Source organism: Pyrgilauda ruficollis, unplaced genomic scaffold (assembly GCF_017590135.1).
Source record: "Pyrgilauda ruficollis isolate IOZ18807 unplaced genomic scaffold, ASM1759013v1 scaffold138, whole genome shotgun sequence".
NCBI classification, from domain to species: Eukaryota; Metazoa; Chordata; class Aves; order Passeriformes; family Passeridae; genus Pyrgilauda; species Pyrgilauda ruficollis.
This window is the reverse complement of record NW_024512321.1, coordinates 567112-581688: the sequence shown is the minus strand read 5'-3', so window position 1 is coordinate 581688 and position 14577 is coordinate 567112. Positions and strand designations below refer to the sequence as shown.

Here is a 14577-nt window from a genome sequence, read left to right as displayed (position 1 = left end):
CATGTGCAGTTTCTTCTGTGTGGCAGAAAGGAGCAGGTACATGGGAATGTGACCTCTGGGAGCAACCTGGACCAATGGGTTAGAAAGCTGTAGTCAGCCAGGTGATGGGGCAGATTGTTTCAGCAGTGAGGGGGGAAATAACTGTTGTGGCATCTCTGTGTCTGTGACCAGTCTTGCTCTTGCTGGACCTGGAGTCCCCCGGTGCAGGGCATTGGTGGTGGTGGAGTGAATTGTAAAAACACCAAGTGTGATGAATGTGAAAGTCCCGTGGTGTTTTGGGAGATGCACTGATGGGGTCAGCCAAGCTGGGCTCAGGATCTCTCTCCCCACCTGTCATGGTGGTCCTTGGCTGTATTGACAACATTTTTAGCCCCCGTCAATTTGTTGGCCTGTCCAGTCCTGTCACTGTCCCTGTGTTGTATTTGTGCTCTTGCACAGTTGTTGATTTCCCTCTCCCCACCCCTTTTGTACCAGGGCTTTCCCTGTCTATCTGCTTCATGATGAAAAAAATGGATGGAAACCCTTTGGTAAGAGTCACACACTATAAGTTTGGTGTGGAATGCTCTTGAAAATCTCACTGTTTGTTAGCCACATGTGCTTTGGGAGCAAAGCTATAGAAGGACATCATTGCAGCAGAGAGTCCAAATCTCTCCCTGTTCAGATTTGTTCTTTTTCACCTCCTTATACCCTGGAAGTCCGGGCAGTGGAGTTGTTTTTTAGTTTTTTCATGCTCCCTGCTGAGTGAGCACTGGTGAAGGCACTTTTGCTGGAAGGGCTGCACAGGGCACAAGCACAAGGTGCTCCCTGGCCCCAGCCCTTCATCCACATGACCAAGTGTTTGCCAGAGGCTGCTGAGGTCTGGGGAGGCCACTCCTTGCTAAGTAGACCAGCAGGTTCCCCCTGGGGACTTTGTTCAACTGGCCTGACCTGTGCTTCAGCCATTCAGGTGATGCAAGTAAGAGGTTGGCTGGGGCTAAGCTTGTGCCTGGATTTGTGTCCAGCATCAGCTTCACTGCTCAAACATTTTGTGTGTCACTGAGTGGTTTTCTGTCTTTGGCTGGTCATTGGTGCTTTCAGTTATAGGCACAGTAATTGGACAAGTTGTGTTTTTATCAGTCATAAATGTACATCTGTGTGCACACACCTATCCATAAAATAAGCCTTTAAAACAAATGGGAGATGTAACATCCATGTGTTGATGTCCTCATCGTGCCCAGGTCCTTGCTAGATCTCATGGCATTTTCTCCTTGTTCCCATCCTTCTGATCTTTTCAGGTGTCAGTGGTGAACCTTAAAATGTTGCTTTTCATGAACTGTTCCATCACATGCTGATTTTGTCTTTAGGGGTGTGAAGGACCTGGGTGCTTTTTTTGTCCAAGGGCACATACAAGGACTCAAAGCTGGTGCTGGGACAAAAGGAAATGGCCTGAAGTAGTGCCAGGGGAGGTTTAGATTTGATATTAGGAATAATTTATTCACCAAAAGAGTTGTCAAGCATTGGAACACGCTGCCCAAGGAAGGGGGATTTAACATGTGTGCGGATGTGGCACTTGGGGACATGGCATAGTGGTGGCCTGTGCAGTCAATGCTTGGTTAATGGTGGAACTTGACGACGTTAAAGGTCTTTTCCAAACTAAACAATTCCATGATCCTTTGTGGAGTCCTGGTGGACTTGGCTTGCCACTGCTCCCCTTGCAGCGAGTTGCTCACCACACAGGTTGTGACACTGCTCTGTGGGATGCCACCAAGTGTGTGTGGAAAGGAAAAAGAGCCATTATGCAACACCCTCGTGTGGTTCTCCCAGCTGCCAGCATGTGATGTGAGCACTGTGGAGACCCAAAATCCCTTCTCCCTGGGTGGTGGGTTATTCTGATAGCTACCCATGCCGGCCTTCATCGGGATGTCCTGGCATTCAGTGCACCCCCCTCAGAGCAATGGGCAGTGTCATCAGGCTGCTGGCACATTTTGTGTTTTCTCAAACCACTTTCTTGGCCAGCATTCCAGTGCTGGGGTGGTTTCTGGCCGGAATTCCTCCATGTGGTGGTCCCTGCTCAGTGAGCAGAGCTGGCTTCGCCTCCACAAAGCCTGCAGCTCCCGTCGTGCTGCTTTTCCCCTGCATCTCAATCCTTGCATTCCTGCAAGGGAACAAGATAATCTCTGTGCTGTTTTTGTAGCAAACTCTCCTCAAAGTGACAGCCGTGGGCAAGGCTGTGTGGATGTGGTGTGCTGGGATTGCTGATTCCCTGGGCCGCCATCCTAATCTCCTTAGCACTGAGAGCTGCTGCTCTGAGCTCCCTCGGTCGTCTTCCTTGAGAAATGATGCCTCCAAGTAACCAGGGATCTGCACAAATTCCCTGGCTTTCCCTGAAGAAGTAGGAAGGTGTTCTCCCACTTGAGCAGCGTGCTTTGTTTTTGGCAGAGCCGAGCACGCAAATAGAGGGAAGGTTTCCATTGTTGGATGCCAGCGCTGCTGTCGGGCTGTGGGAGGTGTCTGCCGTGCACCACATAGGAAGAGGGTTTCTTGTGATTTGGGAGTGCTCCTCAGATGGGGAAAACCTGGGTGATAAGGAAGGATTTCTAATCAGAAGGCTGGAGCACCTCTCCTAGGAAGACAGGGTGGAAGAGTTGGGGCTGTTCTGCCTGGAGAAGAGAAGGCTCCAGGGAGACCTCAGAGCCCCTTCCAGTGCCTAAAGGGGCTCCAGGAGAGCTGGAGAGGGACTTTGGACATGGGATGGAGGGGCAGGACAAGGGGAATGGCTTAAACTGACAGAATAGAGATCTAGATTAGAGATTAGGAAGAAATTCTTCGCTGTGAGGGTGGTGAGAACTTGGCACAAGTTGCCTAGAGAAGCTGTGGCTGCTCCATCCCTTAAAGTGTCCAAGACCAGGCTGGATGGGGATTGCAGCAACCTGGATAGTGGAAGGTGTCCCTGCCCATGGCAGGGGGTGGAACTGGTGATCTTTAAGGTCCCTTCCAACCTAAACCCTTCTATGATTTTATAATTTTACTTTTTTTTTTTTTCTTTGTGATGTAGGGGAATACAGGGAAGTGAAATTACAGTTATTGCAGTAGCTAAGGGCAGCTCCTGGATATTTTTAATATTCAAAAAATGAGATTAATTTCCACTGCATATTAAGGGATTGATGGAAGCTTTCCTGTGCTGTGCAGGTGTTTGGATCAAGCACCAGCACCTGAAAACACATGGATATAGAAATTAATGTTGTTCCCACATCTCACACTATGGCAGCAGCTCAAGTGACCTCTTTTCCAGCCTAAAAATGTTCCCTTTTCTTCTAAACTGTGGCAGGAGAAAGATGAAACTGTCCTTGGCCTCCCTCTATCAAATGGCTGCCAATTTATGGTTGGGATTCTGTGATAGAGGATTTAATTTGATTTATTTATGCATCAAGTTTTTAAAGGATGGGGATTAATTTTTCTCTTTTGACCTGGACTTTACAGAAACTCAGGTCCCAAAATCAAGAGCAGGTGCCTCGTTGTCTTAGGGCAGAGATATCTGTGAAGCCACCTTCATTTCTGCAGAGAGCTGCCACTGAACCTGTCCTTTGTCAGGCCAGACTTTTTGGCTGCAACCTCCATTTGGCAGGGCACATCAGTGTATTTTGAATTATTTGCATCCCTGGGCCTTGCAGCTTTCTGTTTGCTCCCTATTTCCATATTTGGATTTTTTTGATGTGTTTTAAAAACGTCTCCCCCTGGCAACCTCCATTTGGCAGGGCACATCAGTGTATTTTGAATTATTTGCATCCCTGGGCCTTGCAGCTTTCTGTTTGCTCCCTATTTCCATATTTGGATTTTTTTGGTTTTTAAAACCAAATGTTTTAAAACCAGATGTTTTTGTTTTTAAAAACATCTCCCCCTCTCACAGGCAGGTTCCTGTGCTGGTTTGGGATGACAGCCTAGAGCTGGTGTTGTGCAAGGTACCAGCCTAAGAGGTAAATCCAGATGTCCCTTTATTTTCCTGAGCAGAAAGGAAGAAGCTGATGTGAGTTACTTCTGCCTTTAGAGATCCAAAAGGCTGAATGTATTTATATTTCTGCTGAATGAAATGGCAGCACTCCAGCTTGCTTGCTGAAAATTGAGGTTATTTTATGGAGCCATGGTTGGGATCTTTCCTCTTTTTTCCTGTCCTCTCACAGTTTGTAAAGATGGAGATGCCATGTAAGGGGTGGTGTTCGAGCAGGCACTCTGGGAATCACAGAATCCATGAAATGCTTCAGGTTGGAAGGGAAATTACAGATCTTCTTGTTCCAACAACAAAATGCTCTTCCAAACCTACACACAGTTCAACATTGTGATCGGCATCCCTCGGAGATGGATCACAATGTTGAGCTGTGTGTAGGTTTGGAAGAGGATTGTGTTGGCAGCTACGGAGCAAGAGGGAAGGCAAACAAGCAGTGATTGCACAGGAACGATCTCCAGAGCCCAAAAAATACTCACCCAGCATCAAACAGCAAGAGGAGGAAACCCTGTGGCACTATCCAAGTCTGTTGTATGAATTCCAAGGGAAAGGATATGACTCTCTTCTAAAATGACAGGTTTTCTATAAAATTTGAAATGCTGGTGGAACTTTGAAATTCTTCGTGACTTCCCAGCTCAGTTCTTCTTCCCACTCTCATTTTCCAGATAACTACAACCTATAGCAGGGCAGGAAAGTTCATAAAGTCAAGGAGGGTCAGGATAATGGAGGGGAGAGGCCGTGGCACAGTGCCTGTCACTTAGGGAGAGCATTTCAGCATTTCAGGATGTTTTGAATCAATGTTTGGGGTTTTAAAGTTGTTTCTGCAAGTTGGTTTATGTCATCAATCCCAGTCTCCTCAGCAATGTAATTGCCTGAGATGATCTGCTCTGGCCCAAGCTGGCCAGCCAGGAAGGATCTTGTCCTGGGAACTTTGGAGCTAGGATTGTATTTTAAGTTAGAAAAAAGTGTTCTCAGTCTGTTTTGAGAGAGCAACTGGGAAGCAGATAAAGAAATCTATCAATTTTGGTTTTTAAACACAACATAAAAATAAATAAATGCAGAAATAAATAAAGAAAACCTGTGAGCAGAGAATTGAAAAATTTCAACTTCAATGCTGTTCTGTGTGAATATTATTCCAAAGGATCAGAGCACCTTTGCCAAATGAAAAATATTGTCTGTGCCTGCTGGCATTGCTCATTCCCAATAAGGTGCAGTTGTTCAGTAAGTGGTTATAATTTTGGGGGTGAAATATCTAGAAGTGATTAAAAAGCAATTTAAAATATCTGTGCTTTCCCATTAAGCTGTTGCCAGGGGCATTGAACAGTCTGTATCCTCCCCTGCACTTAGAACCAGCCTTTTGTCACACTGGAGGCATTTTTATAATAAAAATACATAAAATTACATCATGTATCGACCAAAGCTCAGTTAACTTGAGCACATGCAGGACCTCTATTAGGAAACAAAAAACAGTGTCTGGGGACATTGATTTTTGTAGGAACTAGTAAATTTGGCATATCACTGTATATTTAAACAGCTCCATGCCCTCCCAGTGCCAGTGAAGGAAAGATGGTATTTCCATTCTTATTCTGACCCTTAAATTGGACAAGAAAAACCCTGGGTTTTTTTTTCCTTTCCCTCTTCCTTTCCCCGTCAATTTCTATGTCCTTTCCCTTTCTTTTCCTGTTATTTTCCTTTCCTTTCCTTCAGTGTCTAAAGATTGGCCTTTTTTCCCTTTTCTTTTCTTCCTGCCTTTCCATTTTTTCCCCCTTCCTTCCTTTTCCTTGTCCTACTGTGTCTACAGTGAAAGCCAGCTAAACAAAGAAGCTCAGTGCTGGAAAACTCCATAAGACACAAACCATGGAACAGCTCAAGTTAGAAGGAGCTGTTAAAGGTCACCCAGTCCAATGATCGGGGACATCCTGAACCAGATCCCATTGCTCAGAGCCCTGTCCAACCTAATCTGGAATATTTCCAAGGATGGGGTATCCACCACCTTTTCCAGTGTTTACCACCAACACTGGAAAAAAAATTTTGTCCTAATATCTAATCTTATTCAGCATGCTTTTAGCTTAAAGCCATTCCTCCTTGTCCTATTGCAACAAGCCCTACTGAAATGTTTTCCACACATTTCTTTTCAGGAAAGTGGGGGATTTTTAGAAGAAAAGTGTTCAAGGCCAGTTTGGGTGGAGCTCTGAGCAACTTGGTGTAGTGGAAGGTGTCCCTGCCCATATCAGAGGGTTGGAACTGGATGGCCTTGAAGGTCTCTTCCAACCCAAACCATTCCATGGTTCTAAATGCTGTTCCTTGGCTGAGGTGAAGTTTTCCCAGATCTACCCTGCAGAAGCTGTTGGCCTTGACTGGACTAAGTGATTTTTTTCTCTCACAAATGACATTTCTGATAAACAGCTCAAATTGTCTTTTAAGAACTATATTTGCAATACCTTATGTGGTCTGCTGCTGCTATAGGGTAGCCATAATTCAAACTTTACTATCTAATTTAGCAGATACTTAAATATGGTGAGAGATGAATATGGGTGGGGGGAGGACATTCTACAGGCTGATGGGATATGTGCAATATACTCCAAAAATTTAGGCTTATAATTATTTATTATAGAACAAGTGGAGGAAAATGTTGGGTAGTAGAGAAGTTGACTCATGGTATTGAAGTGATAAACAATTTTCTCCTTAAAAAACCCAAAAGACTGTGTTTTGCAGTAGCTTTTGAAAGTTAATATTACAGGACTGGAAGTTGATAGACTTTCTATTATGTCTTAACTGATTTTGATGGGGAAGAGATTTCTGACTCTGTCACTACCAGTTAGATCAGCTTTGGCAATGCTCTGACAGGGTTTGCAAGGATCTGATGTTATCCAAGGAGAAGTGCGCTGGCACAGACATGTGAACCCACCCATAATTTTTCCATGGTCTCTGCAGTAGCATCTCCCTCTAATGAGGGCAAAACAAACAAAAATCCCAACTTTTGAAAAGTCATGACCTGGATAAAACTAACCTTGACTTTTCTGTCTTTTATGATTAAGTTCTCCTGTGACTTATTTTTGTCCTGTTTCTGCCTGCAGATGTTCTGAAGAAATCCTGAGCTTTGGTATAAAATACAACTCTGTGTTTTAAAAACTCTATCCCTTTTTAATTAAAGTAATTGCACCTTTGTTTTAATAATTTAAATATGTATATGTCCTGCAGACCTTCAGGTAACAGTTTTACTGGCAGCAATTAATCTTATTTCTGAGCAGAGGTGTAGCTACAGGGCTGCTTTGTTTGTACATGTGCTTAGTTGTATGAGATTTTCAATCCCACTGCTCAAATGGAAAATTGGGAGGGTTTGTCTTCTATGGAAGAAAAACATGGAGCATGTGAGTCAGAAAAAGAAATTTGTGAGGTTTAGTGAGCACCCACTTTTATTTTTTAGTTGGCAAGAGTTTGGTGCTGAAATTGCTGTTAGGGAATTTTTAAAGTTGTTGGCAAAGTCTCAATTTCCAAGTGTCCTCAGCCAGCACCTTGGATATCCTGTAGTGGGGTTATGATGAAGACAGAGCTATTTCAGGTTATGCTGTTGGGGCTGCATCTCCAGGTCCAGATCTTCCTACCTTTCTTTTTGGTTTAGCCCAGCTCATGGGAAATAATTGGGCTCTTAATCATGGAATGGTTTGGATTGGAAGGGGCCTTAGAGATTGATCTTGTTCTGGTTGTCTGTGGAAAAATGTTATTTTATGAGCTCCTTTGCCTTTGGCTCCTGGCATTGAAGTTTGCTCAGCCTCTGCCATATGTTGGCTCCATGTCAGGAATTTTTCATCTCCTCCACCTGAGTAAGAACAGGCTGAGTGAAGTAGTGGGAGGTGATGAGGAAGATGCTCTAAGCTGGACATGCAGTTGGACACCCAGGAATCTTCTGAGTGCCTGCTGGAGCCAGGAAGGACTGCCCAGCCCTAATTCTTTCCTTCAGACACAGGCACAGTGCACAGTGGTGTCTTGTTGGCTCAATTTCCTCCTGCATGTCACAATTTGGCCACTTCTGCCTTGCAGCTGGACACAACATAAATTTGTACAGAGGAGGAAAGAACTCAACTCCTGTGGGAGGTCTGAGGCTGTGGATTTTTCTCTTTCTGAACAAATTCCTGGTTTGCAATCCTCCAACCACTGTCCATCTTCCCTGTGGGCTCAGCAGAGATGTCTGGACCACAGCCTTGTTTTTCTTGGCTCTTCCCTCAAAGTAATTGAGGAAGAAATATGAGTCTCTAGGGTGTCTGGGAAAGAGAAGATGGAAGCTGCTACCCTGACTTTCAGTGCTGGGTTTTTAGGACTGGTGTGTGTGTGCAAGAATGCTTCAATACATCTGTTGGCACATGGTGGATTCTTGGAGTGTCCTGTGCAGGGCAAGGAGATGGATTTTGATGATCATTGTAGGTCCCTTCCAACTCAGGATATTCTGTGGTTCGCTGGTTCTGCTGCTGTGGCTCTTGCTAGTGTGGTCCAACCTCCTCACCTTGGTATGATGGTGGGGCTGCCCATCCTTAATTTCCATTGTCTCCCATTGGTTTAATGTGGAATTTTCCCCTTGAATTGGGATATGGGGGTTTGCTGACCTGTTACAAGTGGGAGTGCCTGCAGCAGCATTATTCCAGGATATCAGGTGATTGTTCACAGTTGGTTGTTTCTCTGGCTATTAAGAGGATGAGCTTTGGTGTTTTATCCTGCTGGAGCCCTGTTTGAGACTTTTCTGAAGGACTTGGGTCCTTTAGTCAAGCCAAGGGTAGAGCTTTGCTGCTGTAGCTGTGCCACACAGCTCTACTGTCAGTTGTTGATGCAGCACCTTTTGAAATATTCACATTTAATGGCAATACAAGGCACGGCTGAGCTCTGAAATGCCATGGAGAACCAAAGGAGTGGAAATAGAGTGACAGCAGAGCTTAACACTTCTTGGCTTTTGTTTGTGTTGAGCTATCTGGGTTTTGTGCATTGACTGATCTGCTTGCTTGGGCTGCTGACATTCATCTCTCTTGACTGTCAAATTCAGTGTAGTGGAAATGTTAATCTGACCACAGCCACAATGCAAAGAAGCATCTTCAGGTGAAAAAACACACAGAAGCCTTCTTAGAAATCTGTTTGGGTCTGAAGAACAAATCTGTACATGATGCCGGTCATGTTTGCTCATGTTGTGTGGTGAAGTTCCATCCCAGCAGCCTGTGGAAGCTGCTTTGTGATGTCTCCTCCTGCACAAGATAAATTCAGGGATCCTCCTCTTTCCTAGTTCATGGAACAGTGCTCCCACTGGGATCAAGGGGGTTTTAATGGTGCATATCCTACCACATCTCCAGTCTGGGCTAGCCAACATCCCAATATTTAAACATACCAAAGGCCATAAACCTCTCTGAGATATCACTCAAAACTTTGGAACATGGAGATGTCCTTTATTTCCAGGCCATACCTGTGTAGAATCTAAACCATAATCACAATCCTTTGAAGTCTTAAGCCTCTGTCTCCTTCTGTCTGATCTCCTCTCTGTGCTGTCACATCTGCCTGTCAGGCTGTCTCCTGCTGAACTGGGGTTCCACATTGATACAGGATTTTCTGGTCCCCTTTCAAAACACCTCATCTCCTTCTTCCTTTGTCATTTGCATGATACTAAAGCTGTTTCTTTTTTTTTTTGGGAAGCTTTCCTGGGAGCTTGGACTCTCCTTTGTTGTTCTCTCAAGTCCAATTCACTCTGGGTAAGGCAGACCTGGAGGCAAAGTTGCTGTTGCTTTCTGAATTTTTTGTCATTTTTATCCAGGACATGTTTGTAAATGGTGGCATTCTGCTGGCTTCATGCTATATGGAGAGCACCAGAACTGTCCTGCCTGTGGGATTTTCCATGAAAAGTTAGCTGGATAAATGATGCTGGCATCATTTATCTGTTCAAAGCAGTTTGGGAATCGCTGTGTGATCCATAGGGCAGGACTTTGCTGGAGGAGGAAAGTCTCAATGCAGCAGAGATTCCTGTGCCAGAGGTGAGAGTGGAGTGTCCAGGAAGGACAAAACCCCAACCAGTGTCTTGGAGGATGGTTTTTCTCTTGGTGCATCTGGTGGGGGTGCAGGGAATGTTTTTGGTTGTTTGAGTGAGGGACCATTCTGGTGAGTTCTTCCATAGGGAGGGGAACAGGGGCTTGACTTGCTGTATCATCCAGGGTGGAACTTTATTTTTTATCCATGCTGTTTTTTTCACTGTTTTTTGGATGGATGGGCTGGAGGACAATGAGCCAATGGACACAGTGTGCTTGGAACACTACGTAAATTTGGATAAATAATTTTGAAATTAAATTCTTCCAGCATCCATTCGTGCTGCTCTAGTTAGGTGATGGTTTGACTCCCAGGTATTGCTCCAGCTCTGGTTCTTCTATCCCAGAGAGGTCACAGCCTATAAAACTGTCTCAATTGCTTTGGATGGAGCCTGAGCACGTTGCAATAAAGCTTTCCCCCCAGGGAAAGCATGACAGGCTCATGGTGGCACATTTGATGTGTGTGTGGGACACTGAGCATCCAACCTCTGCTGCTCTTCTGCAGAAATATTTTGTCAGGATTTCTCCCTCTCCCTTTATTTGTTCAACAGTGTGTGAAATTCAGCACATTTGAAGGAATGATAAGATTTACCTCTGAAACGGAGCTTTTGTGTATGAACAAGCCAGTGTGGGGACAGTTGGAAGGAAAGCTCATAATACCACCAAAGTCTTTAAAAACGATGAGCCTGAGCCTGCTGTCCTCTCTTCACCTCAATTTCTCAGGTGTGACAAGCTTGAAAGCCAGAACCCTGTCTCTGACTGCACACTAGACATGACACCGTGAGTATATTTTTGGAAAATGAAGAACAATTGGTGTGTTACTGAAGGAAAAATACAACTGATGCTGCTTCACTGAAGGAAATCCCACTGCTGCCTTTTTTTTTTTTTTATTTTCTTTTTTTTTTTCCCCTGGAAGCTACAGAATTTACTACACTGTTTATGTGCTGAAAGAAAATGGTGATAAATTAGTCCCTGCAGCCAATCCTACTTGTATCACAGAAATAGTTGTATTTATGGAAGTGGTCAAACATGCAGTAGTGTCCAGAGATGTATGGCAATGTTTACCCCAGACCACAGCACTGTGTGATTTATCACAGGGCACAGAGCAGGCCATAATGTGTGTCCTAATTAGTGTAATGTACCTTGTAATAGCTGTGAAATAAATTCTGCACCAAAGCTTTCGGCCCAAAAACACAGGATCTAATGCAGATTCCGTGAAGATAAAAGGGAAAAAAAAAAAAAACCAAACAAAACCTAATGCTGTAAAGGCCTTTGGGTGAAGTCTGAAGTATATCTGTACATAATCATAGAATCACAGAATGGTTTGGGTTTTGGAAGAGACTGTAAAGATCATCCAGTTTTAACCCCCTGCCATGAACTGGACCGGGTTGCTTCAAGCCCTATCCAACCTGGCCTTGAACATTCCCAGGATGGGTGGGGCTTGGAGCAATACGTAGATGTCAAGTTTGTGGGCAAAATGTGTGTTAACCTTGTTATTAAATGTGTGTTAACATAAAAATGTGTGTGAATTTTGCGTTGCTCACCCTTTTCCTTCCATGACACAGAGCTTTCCTCTGTCCCATGGGCTCATTCTCCCTCTGTCACTCCAAGCAGGACTGGAAATTGTTTCTTGATTAAGGAATTAATCAGCCCCATATCTTTGCTTGCACCCTCTTGGTGTGGCTCTTTTTAGCACTTGGTAGTTTTAGAGAGAGAGGATGAGTGATGATGGTGTTTTGAAGCTCTGTGAGAGTCTTCCAGTTCCTTATCTCTCTTGCAGATGGTATTTAAGTGTGCTGCAAAACATAATTCTCATGTGGGAGTGGATCTCCACATGGACTTGTAGGATTTCTTCTGGTGTATTGCTGAATGATGTAACAAAAATTTGCTTTTTTTTTTTTTTTTTCCTCATGGAGTTCCTGGAGGACTGTCAAGTATTGATGTTATCAATTCATGGAGAAGGAAAGTGGCTCCCCAAGGGCTTTTGCTGTGAAGTGCTGTCAAGAAGGACTAAGCTGAGACCTCTGAGCTTTGCTTCCAAGGGCTTGGAAAAATGGAGTTTCTTAGTTGATGTAGGATGAAATTTCCTTCACTACTTGCTATCTCTCTATTTAGTGTAAAGGCTTTTTTCCTTACTTTTATTTTTATAAAGAACTTTTCTTATTCAGATCTTTGCTAGGACAGATTTTGTTTTTAGGGCTGGTGCTGTGGTGGTTTTGTTTTTATTTTTTTTTTTCCTGCTGTTCTCTTTCTGTTTTTCCTTTATCTGTTTTTTCTCCGTAGATCATGAGTATTTGGTTGGGGGTGGAAGAGTCAAACCAACACAAATTTATTTGCTCTGTCAAGCTTCCTCTTTGTAATATTCTTCTCTGTGTAAAAGATGACACAAAATCAATCTCCTGGTCGGCGTCCTCATTCCTCTTCTGGCAGCTTTTACTCAGTGATCATTATTTTTTGTTTGGCTGCATTTTATTCTTTAATGTGCTTTCAAATACATCAGCAGATAACAATTGTTGAGATCCTCCTTCCCTTTGAAGGTCTGAGTGCAGATGTGAATTCGTGTGGCCTTTCCCTAACCTTCTGTGATCATGTCATGCTGTTTTGTTTTACAAGGGATACCAGGGGAAGGAATTGAGTGCCAGTCAAGAATGAAGAATGAGGATATCTTATATTGTGGAATGGGATGTGGCTTCAGTGATCCTTTTGAAACAATGCCTTTGTGGAAATTTCTTCCAAAAATTTTTTCTTTTGTGCTCCGATTCTCTCAACTTTTCTCCCCCATCATGCTGCCCTTCACTTTTTCAGGTTCTCCATCATTTTTTTGGGTGACTGTGAAAGCAGCTGCCTGGTTTTAAATGAAGTGAACCAAAATATGGATTTTTAAAACTGCTGTTGCAGTGGTGAAATTATTTTTCTTCCTGAATACTTTAGTTCAGTACAAGTTCTTTCATGCTATAATTTTTTTTGTTTCAATAGACTTTTTTTAGAACCTTTATATATGTAGAATTCTGGATTCAGAGGGGGAAAAAATATAAAACCATATGGACATAGTTGAACTTCTAATCTGAATTGAATGAACTTTTAATATTTTTTGTAGTCAAAACTTTGCAGGGCTTTCTCTTTCCTCCCACCCACACAATAAAGATGATTTATGAGTTCCATGATCTGAAGAACTCTCTGTAAAGACTGGGGAAAGTTATTTTTGTTGAGAGACTATTGAGGAGTCATCTGATGGCAAAGAGTGATGACCAGGAGGACTCAGACCCAACGTGAGCCCCAACAGTGAGAGGACAGAGGTCGGTGATTTAACCTCCAGCTGATTTACTGCAAGATCATTCTTTGCTCAAAACTCCACACTGGTGAAATTTTAAATCCAAATTTAGTGAAGGATGTAAATATAAATCTGAACGTGAGTCTCTTTGACTCTGAGTTCGTCTTATCTTAGGGGAGAATGCCAGGGAGTTCCTTCCTACCCCATGAAGTGGATCTGCACGGATTTACCCTGTGTTCAGTAGGAAATTGCAGGTCTCCAGAACACCTCTGATGGCAACTGTGAAATTACCCTTGCAGTTCTGCCCTTAAGCTGCTGAAGAGATTTATTTCTTGAACAGCTGTTCTCATATGGGAATTTTCATTTCTCTAAGTAGGATTGGAAGCTGGGAAGAAAATTTACCTGTTGGGTTGGTGAGGCAGCAGTCAGAAAATTATGAACAAAAAAGGAGATGTTTTCTTCCAAGAGTTTTGCAGTCACATTATATTTAATGCTGTCTTCAGCTGTGTCCATTGATCTTTCTGGTTGCCTTTGAATTTAAGTGTCTAGCGAGTTTCTTATGATGTTTTGTTGGGTTTTTATTTTGTTTTTGCCTAACAAAAAAGAGTGACAGCAGTTTCTCTAAAAAGACAAGCTAAAATCTTGTAAGTTACCATTTTTTCAAAATGTCTCAGCTCCTGAGGAGACAAACTGCTCTCCTAAAGGTGTTACAACTCACTTCTGAAACCTCAAGATTTTCTTAAGATGCCTCCCTTCTCCAGCAGTGATTAATTGCTGCTCCTGTAACCCAGTGGATGGAGTGGCCTGGTATAAATCCAGACACGTGGAGACCTTTGCTTGTCTTTAATCATCTGCTGTCCAGTGCCACAGTGGAATAAATTATTATTGTTGTTATAAAAGCTGCAATTTATCTTTGATCAGGCCTCATGGCTAAATTTTTTATTTTTACTTTGTCTTCCTTGAGGCTTACTGGTTTGTTTTTTGTTGTTTTGTTTTGTTGTTTTTTTTTTTTTTAATGTCTACCAATAGAAATTAAATTAAGAGCATTTTAATGTCTATCAATATAAATGAAATTAAGAGTATTTGCACAGGTACTGTAGCCACACAGTTGCTGCTCATCACAATCTGATTGCAGTGATTTCTCTTCAAACTGACCTAGAATAACTCTGGGTGTGTTTCCTTCTGCTCTTGAATATTTGATTCCCAGGCACACAGTCCTCCTTTCCCTTCCTCATATCACTTCACTTGATGCATTGGCAAGAGCTGGGTAGAAC

General features: G+C 43.2%; 1 protein-coding gene across 1 annotated transcript in view; it reads left to right on the top strand.

Moving 5' to 3' along the window:
- Positions 1 to 14577, top strand: part of TSNARE1 (t-SNARE domain containing 1) — a 452796-nt gene that overhangs the window by 48593 nt on the left and 389626 nt on the right. The window contains exon 5 of the mRNA XM_041459558.1: positions 10756 to 10812. The gene's annotated coding sequence lies outside the window, so the exon portion shown is untranslated. The remainder of the gene's footprint in view (positions 1 to 10755; positions 10813 to 14577) is intronic.